We start from the raw sequence: 18,043 nt of genomic DNA, 5'->3' as shown, positions 1-18,043 counted from the left end.
GCTTTAGGAAAAAAAAAAAAAAAAGGTTGTGAAACCCTGACAAAAGTGACCTAGTGGCAGGTGACAGTGGAGCAAGGCTAGTAGAGGACTCTGAGCAGATATATTGGCTGCTTGGTTCCCAACACACACATCAATTAATTGAGTCCTAATAATACTGTCTGAAGTGGATTTTTTATATCAGACAATGGAGAATTTTGATAGTAGCATTACATTAGTAACAGAAAGACATTATTTCATTGCTCTGAACAAGACAGCCCTTGTAAATTTGTCTCATTCAAAAGAAAGAGAAGGGATAAGAAAAACGGAAGGTATATTCAAGATTAACAGTGTGTATGGGGAGCGGGGGATGACATGGACCCCCATACAATATTTGTATATTTTTCAGTTTTAAAGTGCATTGCGTTGGTTTTATTGTAAGGTGCTTTGAGTCTCTTTTGTAGAGAGAAGAAGCAGAGTATAAGTAACAGGAACATCAGAATAATAACTCTGTCCCTCCATATAATTTTCCTTTGTTCCTCCAGCTTATAGCATTATAGAGAGTGAGATGTTGTTGCATGCCTTAAAGTCATTTCTGACTTATGGCAACCTGAAGGCAATCCTATCCCAGGATTTTCTTGGCAAGATTTGTTCAGGGGAGGTCTCTCCCTCTGAGACTGAGATGGTGTGACTTGCCCAAGGCAACCTGATGGATTTTCAGGGCTGAATGGGGATTCAAATCCTTGTCTCTAGAGTTGCAGTCCAATGCACAAACTACTACACCATGCTGAACACACCTACAATTCATTCATTTGTTATGCTTACATTTCCCTTGGTAATTTTGCTTACCCTTTTTGTTTGAATGTGTAAACTGTCCTTCTTTATATTTAACTGATTATGGTAATGCTTGGCATTTGTGGACTGAAGGAAGAATTCATATAGGTGAAGAACTTGTAGGCGGAATGCCCTAATCTCACTTGCCATAGCTACACCCCCACACCATTCAAGTTGTTCATACGTGTTTCTTCATATGTGTACAGGAACTGGTAAAATTCCTTATTACTTGCTAATGTCCTGAATTAAGTGGATCTGTAGACTGAAATGTTTGCATAAGTTAAGTATGTTAAGCAAGAATAGCAATGAATATTTTATTATGAGAAAGGTAAAGTGTAAATAATGAAATAAAATACAGTATTCCTAAACACATATGTTCATTGGGTTGCAAGAAAGTTCAAGGTGTTTTCATTGTGATGTGGATTTTGAATAATTCTTCAAACTTCCTTGATGGAAGGAGATTTTAGAAATGTAAGTGGTGGTTCAGCTACAAATTATCTAGTTCAGAGACCTTGCTGTCTCAAAGACTCTTAAATCCAGGCACAACTCCTAATAAACTTGCCATCAGCTATTACTAGCTTTCCCCATCACTCTCCCATTTTTTTGAGCTGATGACAGCAAGGACCATGTAGTCTTTATCTTTATGTTATATATGATCTTGAGCAAGTACCTGTGCATTCACTGTACTTTCTCACTGAATACACCAAAATTGTAATTTCTAGAATCTCAGTCTGAAATACAGGACCAGGATTTATTGGAAGCTACAATTCTGATGTATCCAGTCTTCTTATTCTGTGCCCACATGTCATTCCAAATGTATGGAATTAAGGTGAATCTATTACAGAGTTTTCTTGGAAATAATTGTTCAGAGTAGGTTTACCTTTGCCTACTCTGAGGCTGCGAGAATGTGACTTAGAATAATAGAAGAATAAAGTTGGAAGCAGATAGCTGATGACAGCTAGTCCAAACCCATGCCATGCCATAAACGCACAAAGTACCCTTGACAGATGCTCATCCAGCCTCTGCTTAAAAGTCTCCAAGGAAAAAGCTTCCATCACACTTGGAAGCAGAAAGTTCCACTGTTGAACAGCTTTTACAGTCAGGAAGTTCTTTTCAATGTTCAGGTAGAATCTCCTTTCCTGTAATTTGAACCCATTGCTTTGAGTCCTAGTTTCCAGGCATTTTCAAGATGGCCCTGTCTCTAAAATTTCATGCATGACTGATGACTTTATACATGAACAGTCTTTTAACAAATGACATAATAATAATAATAATAATAATAATAATAATAATAACAAATACCCCGCTACCATCTCCCGCAGGACTCGGTGCGGCTTACAAGAGGCTGAGTCCAAAATACATCAAAACAAAAAACACAACCACAACAATACAATACAACAATAAATAACTCATAGCAAAGCAAAAACAATAACAAAGTATCACGATGCAATTTAAAAACCTGGCAGGGCCAAATGTAAAGAATTGTTGGATTGGACAATGTGGAATTGAATTTACGGATTATGAGATGATAAACGTTGAGCACTAGATTGTTTTTAAGGATTGTGATACATAATGGATTGTTTTAATTGTCTTAACTGCCTAATTGTTTAATTACTGTTTATATGTTTTACTCTTTTACCTTGTTGTTGTGCCGGCATTGAATTGTGCCTTTTTGTAAGCCGCCCTGAGTCCCCCCTCAGGGGTTGAGAAGGGCGGGGTAGAAGTGCGAGAAATAAATAAATAAATACATTCTTGTGGGTTTTTTCGGGCTATATGGCCATGTTCTAGAGGCATTTCTCCTGACTTTTCGCCTGCATCTATGGCAAGCATCCTCAGAGGTGAGGTCTGTTTGGTAACTGGGAAAAAGGGGTTTATATATATATATTATATTCCCAGTTACCAAACAGACCTCACCTCTGAGGATGCTTGCCATAGATGCAGGCGAAATGTCAGGAGAAATGCCTCTAGAACATGGCCGTATAGCCCGAAAAAACCCACAAAAATAAATAAATAAATTGGGAGGGGAGAGGCTGACTACCCACGAAAGGCACAACAACAAGCTTCCTGACTGCTGCTTTTCTTCCTCCTTCCTCCCCCTGAGCGGAGTCATTCCATGTGGGGCCTGGAAGCAGGGGCTCCTTGATGTCTTCATTTTTAGGCCTGTTCCTGGGGTTGTTTGGGGTGCAATGGATAGACCACATCAGCTCTAGATTATTAAATATGTTTTTCTGTGGGTGAACAGATGGTGACTACTGGATCCCATATCTTCTGTATCAAAAACTAGAGTTGATGTGGCCTATCCAATACAATTTTCTGAATCAGCATCCCAAATAACCAAACCAATTATAAGTTGACCAAAAATCAATTTGTAACCATTTTGATACTAACATTGGAGAATGGTCCGTGGTCAAAGTGGTCCCTGGTCAAAAAAAAAAAAGATTGGGAACCACTGCTATACATGAAGCTCCCCTCTCACTACCACTTTCTTTGGACTTATCCCTGATTATCAGAAAGAAGGTTTTAAAACTGAAGAATATGGATAAATTCTCCTGGAGGAAAAAAAAACCCCACATCCTCTGTCAATTTTAAAGACATGAATCACACCTGACGATAAATAATTTCTTGCCTGAAATCTGCATGAAGAGTAACCACAAACCCAGTCACATGTAACCATGAAAACAATGCAGTGCAGTATGAGAGACAACAGCTTTAATGATTTTCATGACACTTCTGTCTAATTTGTCTCTAGATTTGGGTATTTAGCAGTAACAAGTTTATGGCATAGTGTTATCTCTCTTGCCAGTTTCCTTCACTGGGGAGATGCAGAATGAGAAATGTTTCACTTTCTTTCCACTGAGCCAATTTGAGGTGCAGTGTTAATTACAAAAATTGAAGAGAAATCTTTAATAATTACCCTTCATTAATTTTGTGATGAATGAAGGCTCCTACAGGGGATGGAAAGGGATTCATGTGCTGTTAAGCTGTTCAGGAGTATGTGTGTGTTTGTGTTCTGTTACTTGCCAATAAATTGGTGAAAGGGGGTTGGGTTGCAGTTTTCTGTGGAGGGAAATAGTATAAACTAAGAGCACTAGTTAGATGTTCTCTATTTAATTAGAAGGAAGATGAAAAACCAAACTCCCTCAAATCTGAAAATCCCTTAAGCCAAGATTCTAAGATGTATTTATTATTCATAGCGGAGAGAAGGCTTTAGAAGTATAGTCATCGGACAGTAGGATTTTCCTCCGCCCCCACTAAACTCTAGATAGAGAGGCAGTGAAATGTACAAAGAGAGAGAGCGAAACAAGAAAGCACAAACGATTCATCCATTATAGCAAGAGAAGTAGATAAATGAACTTACACACAGCCATAATCACAATCATGAGACAGCCTCAACCCAGAAGAAGTGATGAAGCTGAAGGAAAGCGAGGCTGACAATTCATTCTGGGATGAGGGAAAAGATCAAGGTTAGACTTGTCAACCCTTAAGCAAGAGTAACTTCCAAGGTCTTTGTACCCTATCATCCTTTATTCGCTTTTCAGCTTTTTATATAAGAATACATACACTCTAAACAACATCTAAATTTGGCAAGGTCACTGTGAAGTCTCAGCCTAGTTTTACTCCTCTGTTCATTTCCCTGTTTTCTCTCTTGGAGGTGGACTGTTCCATTTTGCTGAGTTTTAGGGGAGGAACTTAGGATCCCCCTAGAGACCTAGCTCTGTTGGTTCAGCCCTGCTGGCTTTGAGCTTGGTGGAAAGACTCTTTCCCTGCATTCTTTCTTTGGCAGAGCTTTGAGTAGTTGAGCCAGGAAGTGTCTGGTCTGGCTTAGCGATCTGAAACAGGCATCCTAAGCACATACATGCCAAAGATTAGAGTTGTACATGCCTTATAGATCAGAGCTGTACATGTTAAAGACCAGAGATCAGAATAGTATTTGCCTTAGGGATTAGAATGGTACTTTTCTCAATTATCATAGCCTGTGTTTACCATCATAGAGAGTACTTACCTCATAGAATATAGTTTTGTTCTTTACCTCAGAGCACATACCATCAGTATAACTCATAGTCTCCTGATATCTAAACTTACGTCAGAGTTCTTCACTATTCTATTCCTGTATCACTTTAGTAATCAAACTGCGCCTTTGTACTACTTTGTTTTGATTCCCCTTTATTGAACTCTTTGCTTTGTTCAGTAAATTTAATCTCATCTCCAGAATCTTATTTTAAAGAATTAAAGTACATATAGGGCATACCGATGGTCACTGGGAAAATAGCCAGACATGCACATAGTTTTCTTTCAATTCCCGGAGTGCCATCACAGTCACCATCTTCTGCCATCCCACTTTCCCAACTAATTTTAAAATGTCCCAGTTTCTCTCTCCTCCCAATTTCTCTTTTTGTCCTCAGCTGATTTCAGTTGCTGCAAACTAAGATCAAAGAGCAAAAGCAGTTTTCATTGCACTAATTCAGGAGAAAAGGAGAAAGAACAAATCCTATGTAAAATCATACTACGTATTTTTGACATTAATATTGAAATCTGAAATATATACAGAAAGGTCCTGGCTGGTAGCACAACTGGTTAATCAGCTGCAATAAATCACTGCCAACCGAAAGGTGACAAGTTCAAAGCCTGAGTCGGGGTTGAGCGCCTGACTGTTAATAGCTGTTAAAAAAATGCCCAACTCACTGTTGACCTAAGCAGTTCAAAAACAGCTGCGAACTGTGAGTGGTCGAATCGAGCAACCTCCAGGATCTGAAATGGAAGAACTGCTGAATGGCCTCTATCTGTCTGTATGTCTTGTATGTCAAAAACTGCATTGAATGTTTGTTGTTGTATATGTACATTGTGATCCGCTCTGAGCCCCCTTTGGGGTGAGAAGGGTGGAATATAAATACTGTAAATAAATAAATAAACCCAATCTTAACGTTCTTTGTAGACTCAGGTAGAAGCTAACTGCTGCAGTCTTTCCTAACTTGAGTGTTTAGTAAAGAATTTTGCCTTCACTTTTAAAACTATGTCTCCTTCAAAATGTTGATATTGCCTGGTCCCATGGATCCTTGTGAAATGTTGGAAGTTATGGATAACATCAGGCATAATTGCTGACAATGCACCTATTGCCTAATATTCCTTTGAGGAAAGGTGATCTGCTATACTTTCTTCCAGGTCTTTTTTGATGAATTGTAATCAGCACGCATTCGGATGAATGTCAAGGAAATCAACAGGGAACCATCCTTTACATGATACAAAGAATAATTTACCTGTTCCAAATGGATCTTAAAGCCACAGCATGCTAATCTCTTAAGTAGGACCAAACAAATTATGATGTCATGAGAAGGATTTTTAAATTCCACATTAGCCACACACCCAATAATAATAGAAAAACAGTAGCAGCAGGTTGCCTCAGAAAAAAATATAGAAAGTTAATTTGGGGTTAAATTAATTATGATTTTAGTTTTTACAGTTTTGCAGCACTTAGCCCATATACTAGCAGAAGTAATCCAGGATGCATGCAGAGTGACTTAACAGGCCTGGTTACCAGCCTGGAGAGATGTTGCCTAGTCTTACTTAGTTGCCTAGCAACTGAGTGAGGCCTAGGAGATTTGCTCCAACTTCTGACTCCTCTATAAATTACATATTAACCATTCTGTTCCTGTGGTGTTTTGCATCTGTATCTTCCATATGTTCCTTAGGGCTAAGAGAAGTTATTTTTTTATTCAGTCTTGAATTCAGACTCAATTATTCTGAATTTCTTCCTAACCAAACAAGGTGGACATAATGAGGAAAAAAAGAGAGAAGGAAGAGAAAATACATAGGATTTAAACTTGGTCTAGGCATACACATTAAAATTAGCTGATTACGTATTATTTAACAGATCTTTAGACTGAATGTTGGATGTCAAATCGATGTGTTTCCAATATCGGAGAATGAATATTTTAGTTAGAGGAACATCATTTAGGATCCATCCATGTTGACCCATCAGTTAAAGTTAAAGTGGACATACAATTTGCAAATACATATGCTGCAGTGAAAAAGGGTGGCTTCTATGAGTGAGCTAAAATGGTGTATGGTTAATGTCATCCTAATTCTCCTTTTTTGTTCTTGTTGCAGAACATTAAAATTCCTTACTGGCGACAAAATGGCCAAAATTACCTTTCAAACCCTCCTTCCTCTCCTTCAACCCTCCTCCCCAAACATGGCCACCTCCTTGATGGGAAATTACAACAGGAGTGGAAGACAAGAGCCTGGCAATTTTCCAATAGTAGAATGCTTAGTGACAAACATCCCCATCTCCAACTTTTTGGGGATTCTCCAAAAGTTCGAGGAAATGAAATCATGGAAGCATAGGAAAATAAATGGATGGTGAGCAAGCCAGTTGTCCAGAGTGATTGGAGGTACATTCTGGTACCAAGGTAAGTAGATGCTTTGGATGATGTTATCTGTCTCTCCCATCAATGAGCAAAGTTGCAAGGAGCAGAAGAAGGAGGCCCTGAATCTTCTTGTTGCAAGTCTTCCTATCATAATCACTAGAGGGCGGAAGGAGGCCGGTGGCATCATCCTGGTGTGCAATGTTTGCTACGTTGATGACAATGCCGCCTGTGTGCATTCAGAAGAAGCCACAATAAATACCTTTGCAGAAACATACGAGAAGCTCAGCCTTTCACTGAACATCGAGAAAACCAAAGTGCTCTTCCAGCAGTTACCAGCCAGTCCCTCTCCAGTGTCAGAAATACAGCTTAATGGTGTAACATTGGAAAATGTTGACCATTTCTGCTACCTTGGCAGCCACCTCTCCACAAAAGTCAACATTGACACTGAAATACAACACCGCCTGAGCTCTGCGAGTGCAACATTCTTCTGAATGAAGCAGAGAGTGTTTGAGGACCAGGACATCCATAGGGATACCAAGGTGCTTGTTTATAAAGCCTTTATCCTCCCAACCCTCCTATACACTTGCAAAATGTGGACTGTCTACAGACGTCATACGCAACTTCTGGAATGATTCCATCAGCGGTGCCTCCAAAAAATCCTGCAAATCTCTTGGGAAGACAGGTGGACAAATGTCAGCATGCTGGAAGAAGCAAAGATCACCAGCATTGAAGCAATGTTCCTCCGCCATCAACTCCACTGGACTGGCCACATTGTCTGGATGTTCCATCACTGTCTCCATACTCTACTCTGAACTCAAGAATGGAAAATGGAATGTTGGTGGACAGGAAAAGCCAACCTTAAAAACTGTGGCATAGACACTGAGAACTAGGTACCCGTGAGCACTCTAATTGGAAGTCAGGTGTGACCAGCAGTGCTGCGAAATTTGAAGAGGTATGAATGGAGGGCAAAAGAGAGAAACGTGCCAAGATGAAGGCACATCAAGCCAACCCTGACTGGGACCGCCTTCCACCTGGAAACCAATGTCCTCACTGCAGGAGAAAATGCGGATCAAGAATAGGGCTCCACAGCCACCTATGGACCCACTGCCAAGAAATCACATCTGGAAGACAATCATCCTCAAGCTACAAGGGATCGCCTAAGTAAGTAAGCTACGAGCACAGACCTCCATTCCTCTGAATGGCTGATAGGTAAATTTCAGGGTCATTTGCAATAGTGCTATAATTGAAACTGAGGCTACCAAGAGTTAAGTTATAATGACATTACAACTATTGGAACACCAAAATATGGGTTTTAATGCATAAGATCTGTAAACATTTTTACTTGTTGCTATCTGAATATATTTCTAGAGGTCTTGTAGCAGATACTAGCCCTTTTGTCTCTCACCTTCTAGCTTCCATGTCACAGGGTCAGTGAATCCACACTATACTAGAACCTTGTTGGTTACTCCCAACTAGAGTAAACCAGCTGGATCTATTGTTGAAGGAGGAGTCAACTTGTACTTAAACCTTACTGATTCAATAGGTTTGTTCTAGCTACACCTTACAATAGGATTTGAGCCTTAATTTTGGCCTCAATTTCAGAATAGCTATTTAAGGTAGTAAACCTCTTTTGAGGATATAATTCAGCAGCTTGGATAATTCATAAAAGTTCATCATCCCTCTGACCCAGAGTTCACCAGCTGCCACTGCATTTTTATGTCCTATATTGTTATGCAATATCGTCAACTGCAAACTGTGGGAATATTTTAGTACATGAGCTGCTGAACTTGCTAGCTAAGATGAAATCATGCTCAATGCTATAGAACAGGCTTAAGGAAGATGGGGACCTCCAGATATATTTTCCATCATCCATCACATTTACTATAATGCCTAGGGTTGCAACCTAATAGCATCTATAGTGCGTCATGTTTGCCCCACTATTGGCAATGAAGCCCAAGGTTCTTGTTGGGGAAAATAAAATTAAATCTATTGATGCATAATAAATATTAGTCAACATTTGCTTGTTCCTCTCTCTCCCAGTTTGGAATAACAAATGCATTTGGTTTTGTCTGATGATAAAACTCCTATGTTCCACTGGATATAGGTTGTTCATTCATCTCCATGAGAGAGATTGGCCACTAGGCAATCTATTTATTTATCTATTTGTTTACTGAATTTATATCACACCCTTCTCACTCCAAAGAGGACCCAGAGCAGCTAACAAAAAGGCATGATTCGATACTGCGTATACATACATACAATAAAACAAAACATATACATTAAATCCAAAACGTTAAAAACATCTAATCTTAAAACCAAATAATTAAAACCATGCAATCTAATTGCATATTCCAGGAGCTATTCCAGTCGTACATTGCACTATTCCAGATTCACTTATTACACTGAGAATTATTGTCCAAAGGCTTGGCCCCATATCCATGTTTCTAATTTCTTTCTGAAGATCAGGAGGGAGGGAGATGATCTAATTTCCATGTGGAGGGAGTTCAATAGCTGGGGGGCCACCCAGAGGCAGCCCTAGGTAATTTTCAAAGGTAAGCAAACAGTATTTTGCCCCCCCCCCCAACCAATCATTGATATATATTTTCTGTTTGTCGTGGGAGTTCTGTGTGCCATATTTGGTTCAATTCCATCATTGGTGGAGTTCAGAATGCTCTTTGATTGTAGGTGAACTATACATCCCAGTAATTACACTTGCCGCATTTGCTCCCTTGCCTGGCCCGCTTTGGGTCTGGAGGCGTGCCTGAAGACCCCGGCGTGTGCACCAAAAGTCACCTCTTCTCCTGACTTTCTCCTCAGCCATTGGGACTGAGAGAGAGAGAGAGAGAGAAAGACAGAGGTGGAGATGCCCACCTTTCCTGAAGGTAGGCGCAAAAACAAAGGAGGGAGCCAAGGTGGGAGATAACTCCAGCCAGAGGGGCTCCCTCCCTCCCTCCCTCCCTCCCTCCCTCCCTCCCTCTCTCTCTCTCTCTCTTGGTCCCAATGGCTGAAGAGAAAGTCAGGAGTAGAGGTGACTTTTGGTGCGCACGCTGGGGTCTTCAGACACGCCTCCGGACCCAAAGTGGCCCAGGCGCGGCTGCTCCGCCTCTTGGCCCACCCGCGGATTGGGGAGAGGAGAAGAGGCGGGTGAAGCGCCGGGGGAACGGGAAAGGGAGCTGGTCATGGGGAAGGGATCGAACGCGATTGAGCGCCGGCTCTGCTCGCGCACCTGGTGGCCTGGTGGAGCAGGAACAAGAGGGGCTAGGCGAGGCTCAAGGACCCGGCCCCTTTGGGAAGAGGATCGCCCGGCAGCGAGGCAAGAAAGCCGAGGCTCCCCCCGGACTGCTAGGGCTGTTGTGAGCTGAGGGGGCACTCCTCAAGTGGCAGTCAAGGGGCATTTACAGAGGCGCCTCTGTGCCCCTGGCAAAAAAAAGATGTTCTGCGACCGCTCACTTCACGTAATGGACGAGCCGCCCCTGTGGCCACCACTGAGAAAACCCTGTCTATTGTCCTCCCAACCCTCATGCCTGCGAAGGAGGTGGGACTGAGAGCAGGGCCTCCCCAGAAGTTTTTAAACTTTGAGATGGATCTTAACCTCTGAGATGGCAACCTACAGCTTATTTGCCATAGAAGTGGAGAAGAAGAACAGCAAAAGGATGATTCATGTTTCAGGCCAACATTGTATTACTGATTGCATTGTACATTATGTTTGCTCAAACACTTTAATCCATACCACGTTTTTGTAGCCTTTAAATGAGCCAGATGCTTAAGAAGGTCTCTCCCCCCACCTCCAGTAATCGTAAAAATGCCATCCTACAAAAGGCTGTTCTTGTTCCAAATTGACAGTGGGGATCTGTGGCAGACAAGATATTTGCAATAAAGAACCTTTTTTGAACATATAAAATGCATCAATTATAGTTGCCCAGGTAGCATAGCTGAGGGAGGGGTGAGCCAAGGTGTTTTATCATGTTAATTAATTTTTTTGTTCTAGTTGAATTGGCTGGCAGTTAACAGGTTTTTCATACTATCAGAGGACATCTTAAAGTGTAATGAGAATATTTTAGGACTTTGAAGACTCAAGTATTCCTCTATACATCAATGACAGATCACACTGGCACAGTGACAAAACCAACTTATGATATGCATAATTTTGTACTTAACATTTTCTTCATTACATCCTAGAGTTCATTCAAATACATAATTTTCCATGGATAGTGTTCATCCCTACAGGCAAGCAGCGGTGTATTGTAGCCTTCCCCAAACTGCTGCCTTCCAGACATTTTGAACTACAGCTTCCATAATCCCACAGTTAGATTTGCTCATAGGTTGTGGAAGGATGTAGAAGCTATCTTATTGAAATTCAAAAGAACTCAACAGCTCACTTTGATGGACCCATTCAGGCAGAACAGCACATATAATGAATAACAGATTTGCACATATTTTTAAAAAATCACGAAGAACTACATTACTTTTTGATGCTTTGTAGGAGCATAGCAATGCCTGTCTGCAACTGCTTTAAATCAAATTTAAAAAAATTTAGTGGACTGCGGAACTACCACTTGGGGAATTTTCAACTTTGTGTTACCTCACCGAACATTGGGGAAAGTGTGGTTGAAAGGGGTGTTACTTTACAATTTATTCTAAGAAAAAATCTGGACAATGGTTATATGTTCCTCTGTATTTCTGAAACTTTGAACACAGTACAGTATATTCTCTCATTGCTCATCAATGTGGATAGAAATAATATTCCAGCTTCTGAAGGACATTATTGCAAGAATACTATTTGTTTTAGTTTACTTTATTTCTCAGCCACATTATTTAAGTCCAAGTACATTTTACATTAGAAATCCTTTGTGGCACTGTACTTAAGTTACATCAGGCAGTTCTTTGTTCCCACCTCTACAGAAGGTAGCACCTAAAATCAGTGCATACTCTCATGGCCATTTAGAGTGAAAAGGCAGTTCAGCACCTGGGAGAAGAGAATATAGAGAAGAACTGTAGCCAACCTATGGCCAGGCAGTATTGAGCATCCCTGCCTACTGAATAGCTATGGGGGTATGTTTCAAAGCACAGAGTGCCATGTGTCAGACACTGAGTATAAGGGTACTGAGTATCTCTTTCTGCAAAATCTTGAAAATGATATAAGCTAGTGCAGATATCCTCAAACGGTTGCCCTCCAGCTGTTTGGGCCTCCAACTCCCAGAAACCATAGCCAGCTTGTGCAATGGTAAGGAATTCTGGGAGTTGGAAGCGCAAGCAGCTGGAGGGCCATAATTTGACATGCCTGGATAACCCCGGATACATCAGTACATATCAACAACAGAATTCTAGCAGTATTAATATATATTTGGTAGTTGAGTATCGTTCCACCTAAATATCCAGCATGAGGTTATCAATTAAAATAAATTGTCCTAGTAATCTAGATTGTGTGTATCAAGTGCATTTAGATTCTGTTTTTAAGAATTTGTGAATTAGAATCATAGAATCATAGAATCAAAGAGTTGGAAGAGACCTCATGGAAGAGACCTCCACCACACTCCAGGGCAGAGAGTTCCACTGCTGAATGGCTCTCACAGTCAGGAAGTTCTTCCTCATGTTCAGATGGAATCTCCTCTCTTGTAGTTTGAAGCCATTGTTCTGCGTCCTAGTCTCCAAGGAATGAGAAAACAAGCTTGCTCCCTCCTCCCTGTGGTTTCCTCTCACATATTTATACATGGCTATCATATCTCCTCTCAGCCTTCTCTTCTTCAGGCTAAACATGCCCAGCTCCTTAAGCCGCTCCTCATAGGGCTTGTTCTCCAGACCCTTGATCATTTTAGTCGCCCTCCTCTGGACACATTCCAGCTTGTCAATATCTCCCTTGAATTGTGGTGACCAGAATTGGACACAATATTCCAGGTGTGGTCTAACCAAAGCGGAATAGAGGGGTAGCATTACTTCTAGACACTATGCTCCTATTGATGCAGGCCAAAATCCCATTGGCTTTTTTTGCCGCCACATCACATTGTTGGCTCATGTTTAACTTGTTGTCCACGAGGACTCCAAGATCTTTTTCACACTTACTGCTCTCGAGCCAGGAGCCCCCCCCATTTTGTATCTTTGCATTTCGTTTTTCCTGCCAAAGTGGAGTATCTTGCATTTGTCACTGTTGAACTTCATTTTGTTAGTTTTGGCCCATCTCTCTAATCTGTCAAGATCGTTTTGAATCCTGCTCCTGTCCTCTGGAGTATTGGCTATCCTTTCCAATTTGGTGTCGTCTGCAAACTTGATGATCATGCCTTCTAGCCCTTCATCTAAGTCATTAATAAAGATGTTGAACAGGACCGGGCCCAGGACGGAACCCTGCGGCATTCCACTTGTCACTTCTTTCCAAGATGAAGAGGAAGCATTGGTGAGCACCCTCTGGGTTTGTCTATTTAACCAATTACTGATCCACCTCACCGTAGTTTTGCCTAGCCCACATTGGACTAGTTTGTTTGCCAGAAGATCATGGGGGACCTTGTCGAAGGCCTTACTGAAATCCAGGTACGCCACATCCACGACATTCCCCGCATCTACCCAGCTTGTAACTCTATCGAAGAAAGAGATCAGATTAGTCTGGCATGACTTGTTTTTGATAAATCCATGTTGACTATTAGCAATGACCACATTTGTTTCTAAGTGTTTGCAGACCACTTCCTTAACAATCTTTTCCAGAATCTTACCTGGTATCGACGTGAGGCTGACCGGACAGTAATTGTTTGGGTCATCCTTTTTTCCCTTCTTGAAGATTGGGACCATATTGGCCCTCCTCCAATCTGCTGGAACTTCTCCCGTTCTCCAAGAACTCTCAAAGATGATTGCCAGTGGTTCCGAAATGACTTCCACTAGTTCCTTCAGTACTCTTGGGTGTAGTTGATCTGGCCCTGGGGACTTGAACTCATTTAGAGCGGCCAGGTATTCCTGGACGACTTGTTTCCCAATTTGGGGTTGGATGTCCTCTAATCCCTCATCCACTCCATCTTGCTGAGGTAGAAGATGACCTTTTTTTATGAGAAGACTGAGGCAAAGAAGGCATTAAGTAGTTCTGCCTTTTCCCTACCCCCTGTCAGCATTGCCCCATCTTCTCCTCGAAGAGGCCCTATCGCCTCCTTGTTTTTCCTTTTTCTACTGACATAAGAAAATAAGCCCTTTTTATTGTTTTTAATGTCCCTGGCAAGCCTGAGCTCGTTTTGTGCTTTAGCCTTGCGGACCTTTTCCCTACAGGTGTTGGCTATTTGTTTGAATTCTTCTTTGGTGATTTCTCCCTTTTTCCACTTCTTGTGCATGTCTCTTTTGTGTTTTAGCACAGTTAGAAGTTCTTTGGACATCCATTCTGGCTTCTTTGCACTTGTCTTATTTTTTCTCTTTGTTGGTACATTTTGCAATTGTGCCTTGAGTATTTCACTCTTGAGAAATTCCCATCCATCCGTAACTCCCTTATCTTTTAGTATCTGTGTCCATGGAATGCTGCTCAGCGTTTCCTTCATTTTTTGGAAATTGCCTCTCCTAAAGTCCAAAATGCAGGTTTGACTTGTCTTAGTTTTGGTCTTCCTTTGTACCTCAAATTAATGTCAAATTGGATGAATGCAATCGTTATCCTCCCCCTCCTTTCTACATTTGTCCATTGTCATAAGAACTCAGGGTGGCTCAGCACATTTTCTATAATAATTTATTTGAAAAAATATTTATTTAAAAAGGTAATTTTCTCAAAGAAGGCCCTGTAGCACTTAACTTATTGCTAAGCATTATAATCAAAACTAGATACAGATATAAAATCACTAGTTCCAAGGTTTCAAGGACAATATAGAGTCTAATAGAGTTCCATAAGCATGTGAAGTGTTTGATAGAAAGCCAGATTATGTATCTATGTATATATGGGGGATTTGGCATTGTCAATCCAAAAATGTCCTTATATTTCCTCCATTAGGTATAGTGTTTCTTCTAGGGCTGGGCGGTTTCGTTTCGTTAATTCGTAATTCGTTAAAAATTCATTATTTTTTTTATAACGAAGCGATAATGAACCATTCTGGAGCAACTTAAAAACGAAACGAATTTTTAAATTCGTTTCGTAAATGCTTCGGATTCGTTATGTATTCGTTTTGTTATTGGTTTGAGGTCGTTTCGTTATTATTTCCGCATGTCTGGGGCAAGTTTTATAGTTGATTTTTGTTTAATTAGTGAAAAAAATTATAATATCACACCAACAGTCAACAACAGAGGGAGAGGGAAGCTTCAGAAGTTCCCCCTGTCCCATTTGGAGGTTTTTTAGCGTATTGCGTGGTCGCGTCCGCCATTAACGAATCGATTCGTTATTGTTTTGTATTTGTTTTGTTAATGTTTCGTAATTTTTTTAACATTTACAAAATTTCGTAAATATCAAACTTTTTAAAAGAAAAATTTCGGAATTCTTTTAAATATCGAAACGCAAAAACCCCCAAAAAACGAATCAATTTTAGAAACAAATTTTTCCGTTGTTACCCAGGCCTAGTTTCTTCACAAGATTCTTTTATTTTCTATTATGTGACTAACATTTTTTTTGGAGGTAAAGAGTAAACAATAAGAAAATGGTTAAGATCTTCCAATAGACTTTCAAACACTTTAATTCACTGACATGAGATAATAATAATAATAACAACTTTATTTTTGTACCCCTCCTCCATCTCCCCAAAGGGACTTGGGGCAGTTTACATATGGCACAACGTGCCAAGCCAATGCATTAAATAAACACACAGTACAATAAAGTAAAAAACTATGGCATATAAAAACAACAGTTTAAAACTCATAACAGTTCCCAAAGACCTATGATGACAACTATCATAAGATATGGCCAAACAGTAAACAAGACAAGGGAATGGGATTGTGCAAATTGTAGCTAAGGAACAGAGCATGGGATAAAAGTGCAGAGCTGTGTCAATGATTGTGGGTCATTGGGCTAGGTGTTCTCAAAGTCTTGTTAAAACATCCAAGTCTTCAGATCCCTATGGAAAGAGGACAGTGTGGGGGCCTATCTAATCTCCCTGGGGAGGGCATTCCAAGGCTTGGAGGCAACCATCAAGAAAATACAAGAAATCAGTCCAAAAACACTAAAAGAAATTGCACTGGAACATCATTGTCTGCACTTAATGAAAACTGAGTAACAAGTAATTTGATAACAATGTCAAATGTATGAGAACTGTGTGTAATATGGCATTTTATTGTGTTTTTTTAAAAAAGAAATTCAGGACTCCCAAATACATTAAAAAGAACTTCAAAGTTGAAATTTTTTTTTATTAAAGGCTTGTGTTACCACATTTGCACATCACACTTGGAATGCTTCTGCAAGCCTCCACGAGTCCCTTTGGGGAGATGGTGGTGGGGTACAAATAAAGATGATGATGATGATTATAAAGATTATTATCAGTATGCTGATGACACGCAAATATATTTCTCCATGACTTCTAAAACAGCTTCAGCTGTGGATAGCATGTCTCTTCTGAATGAATGCCTGGAGGAGGTAATGGGCTGGATGAGGAAAAATAAATTGAACTGACAAAATAGAGGTGCTTGCCATCAAGGGTCCTAATCTGGGGATTGAGATGGAGGTATGTAAATCAATCCTGGCTGGTGTTACACTCCCCCTGAAGGACTGTGTTCACAGCTTGGGAGTGCTCCTGGGCCTCTCCAAATGTCAGCCCAGGTAGATGCGATGGTCAAAAGTGCTTACTTCCAGCTTCAGATGATACTCCAGCTGTGCCCCTTCCAAATTTTGGAAGACCTACAAATGGTAGTTCATGCACTGGTAACCTGAAGGTTGGACTTCTGCAGTGCTTTACATTGGGCTACCTTTGTACCAAGTATGGAAATTTCTGTTGGTTCAAAGTACAGCAGCCAGATTGGTTACAGGAACATCTAGGAGTGAGCACATAACATCTATCCTAATGTCACTCCACTGGCTGCTAATTAGTTTCTGGGCAAAGTACAAGGTGTTGGTTTTTTAAAGCTCACATGGTGTGGGTCAAGGTTACCTTCAGGATTGCCTTTTCCTGTACAATCTGCCCAAAAAACTTAGGTCCACGGGGGGGGGGGGGGGTGTCTGCTCCAGCCTCCCAGAACCCGAATGGCGACCACCACCCAGATGACCTTTTCATTGGCTGCCCCAAGACTGTGTAATGATCTGCCGGTAGAGCTGTTTGAATTTAAAAACCATCTAAAGGTGCATCTCTTACGACAGGCCTGTCATGCCCCATGAAGATCCTCACTGTTTACCCCTAGTTAAGTCCTTTTTAGTTGGAGGGATTAATATTTTATGTACAGTTTCTGGGGGGTCAGTCTAGCAGCCCATTTGAATTTGAAGCTTCTGTCACCCTATCCCTTTAAAAATCCCCTCATGGGCAGAGCCTCAGGCAAGGCACTTCTGGTTCATGGATGATTCAGCCTTTTTGATGACTGGAAGGTGAGGGAGACTGACCGGATATAGAATAGCATGTCTACAGAATAGCATGTCTAGTTGGAGCTGTATTCAAGTCCAGTAGAAGCTGTATTTAAGTCCGGGTGGGGCTGTATTCAAGTCCAGTCAGAGTTATTTTAGAACCATATTAGAGATAGTTGAACAGCATCCAAGAAAAAGACAATAAGAAGAAATAAAGATTCAAGAGCCTCAGTTCATCCAGAACTGTGTCTGTCTCTCAGTGACTTTACATCTCCTCATAAAGGCTTTGTGAGACTCAGGAGGAGAGAAAGTCTAACATTCTTGTCAGTTAATAAATTCTTATTTGATTCAACTATATAGTATCTGGTCTGTTCCCTGCACAGCCAGTTCACCTTCCAAGTAGTTAAGATAGCATGGGGGGGGGGGGGGATTACCTAGACAA

The 18,043-nt window shown here is 40.8% G+C and overlaps 1 long non-coding RNA gene across 1 annotated transcript in view; it reads right to left on the bottom strand.

The window, feature by feature from the left end:
- Positions 1 to 4,439, bottom strand: part of LOC132761829 (uncharacterized) — a 29,893-nt gene extending 25,454 nt beyond the window's left edge. Inside the window, exon 1 of the long non-coding RNA XR_009629991.2 lies at positions 4,169 to 4,439. This is a non-coding gene — a long non-coding RNA (uncharacterized lncRNA). The remainder of the gene's footprint in view (positions 1 to 4,168) is intronic.
- Positions 4,440 to 18,043: the final 13,604 nt, after the last annotated feature.

The sequence above is a fragment of the Anolis sagrei genome, chromosome 1, assembly GCF_037176765.1.
Source record: "Anolis sagrei isolate rAnoSag1 chromosome 1, rAnoSag1.mat, whole genome shotgun sequence".
NCBI classification, from domain to species: Eukaryota; Metazoa; Chordata; class Lepidosauria; order Squamata; family Dactyloidae; genus Anolis; species Anolis sagrei.
Note: the sequence above shows the minus strand (reverse complement) of the source record. Positions and strands in the feature narration are given on the sequence as shown.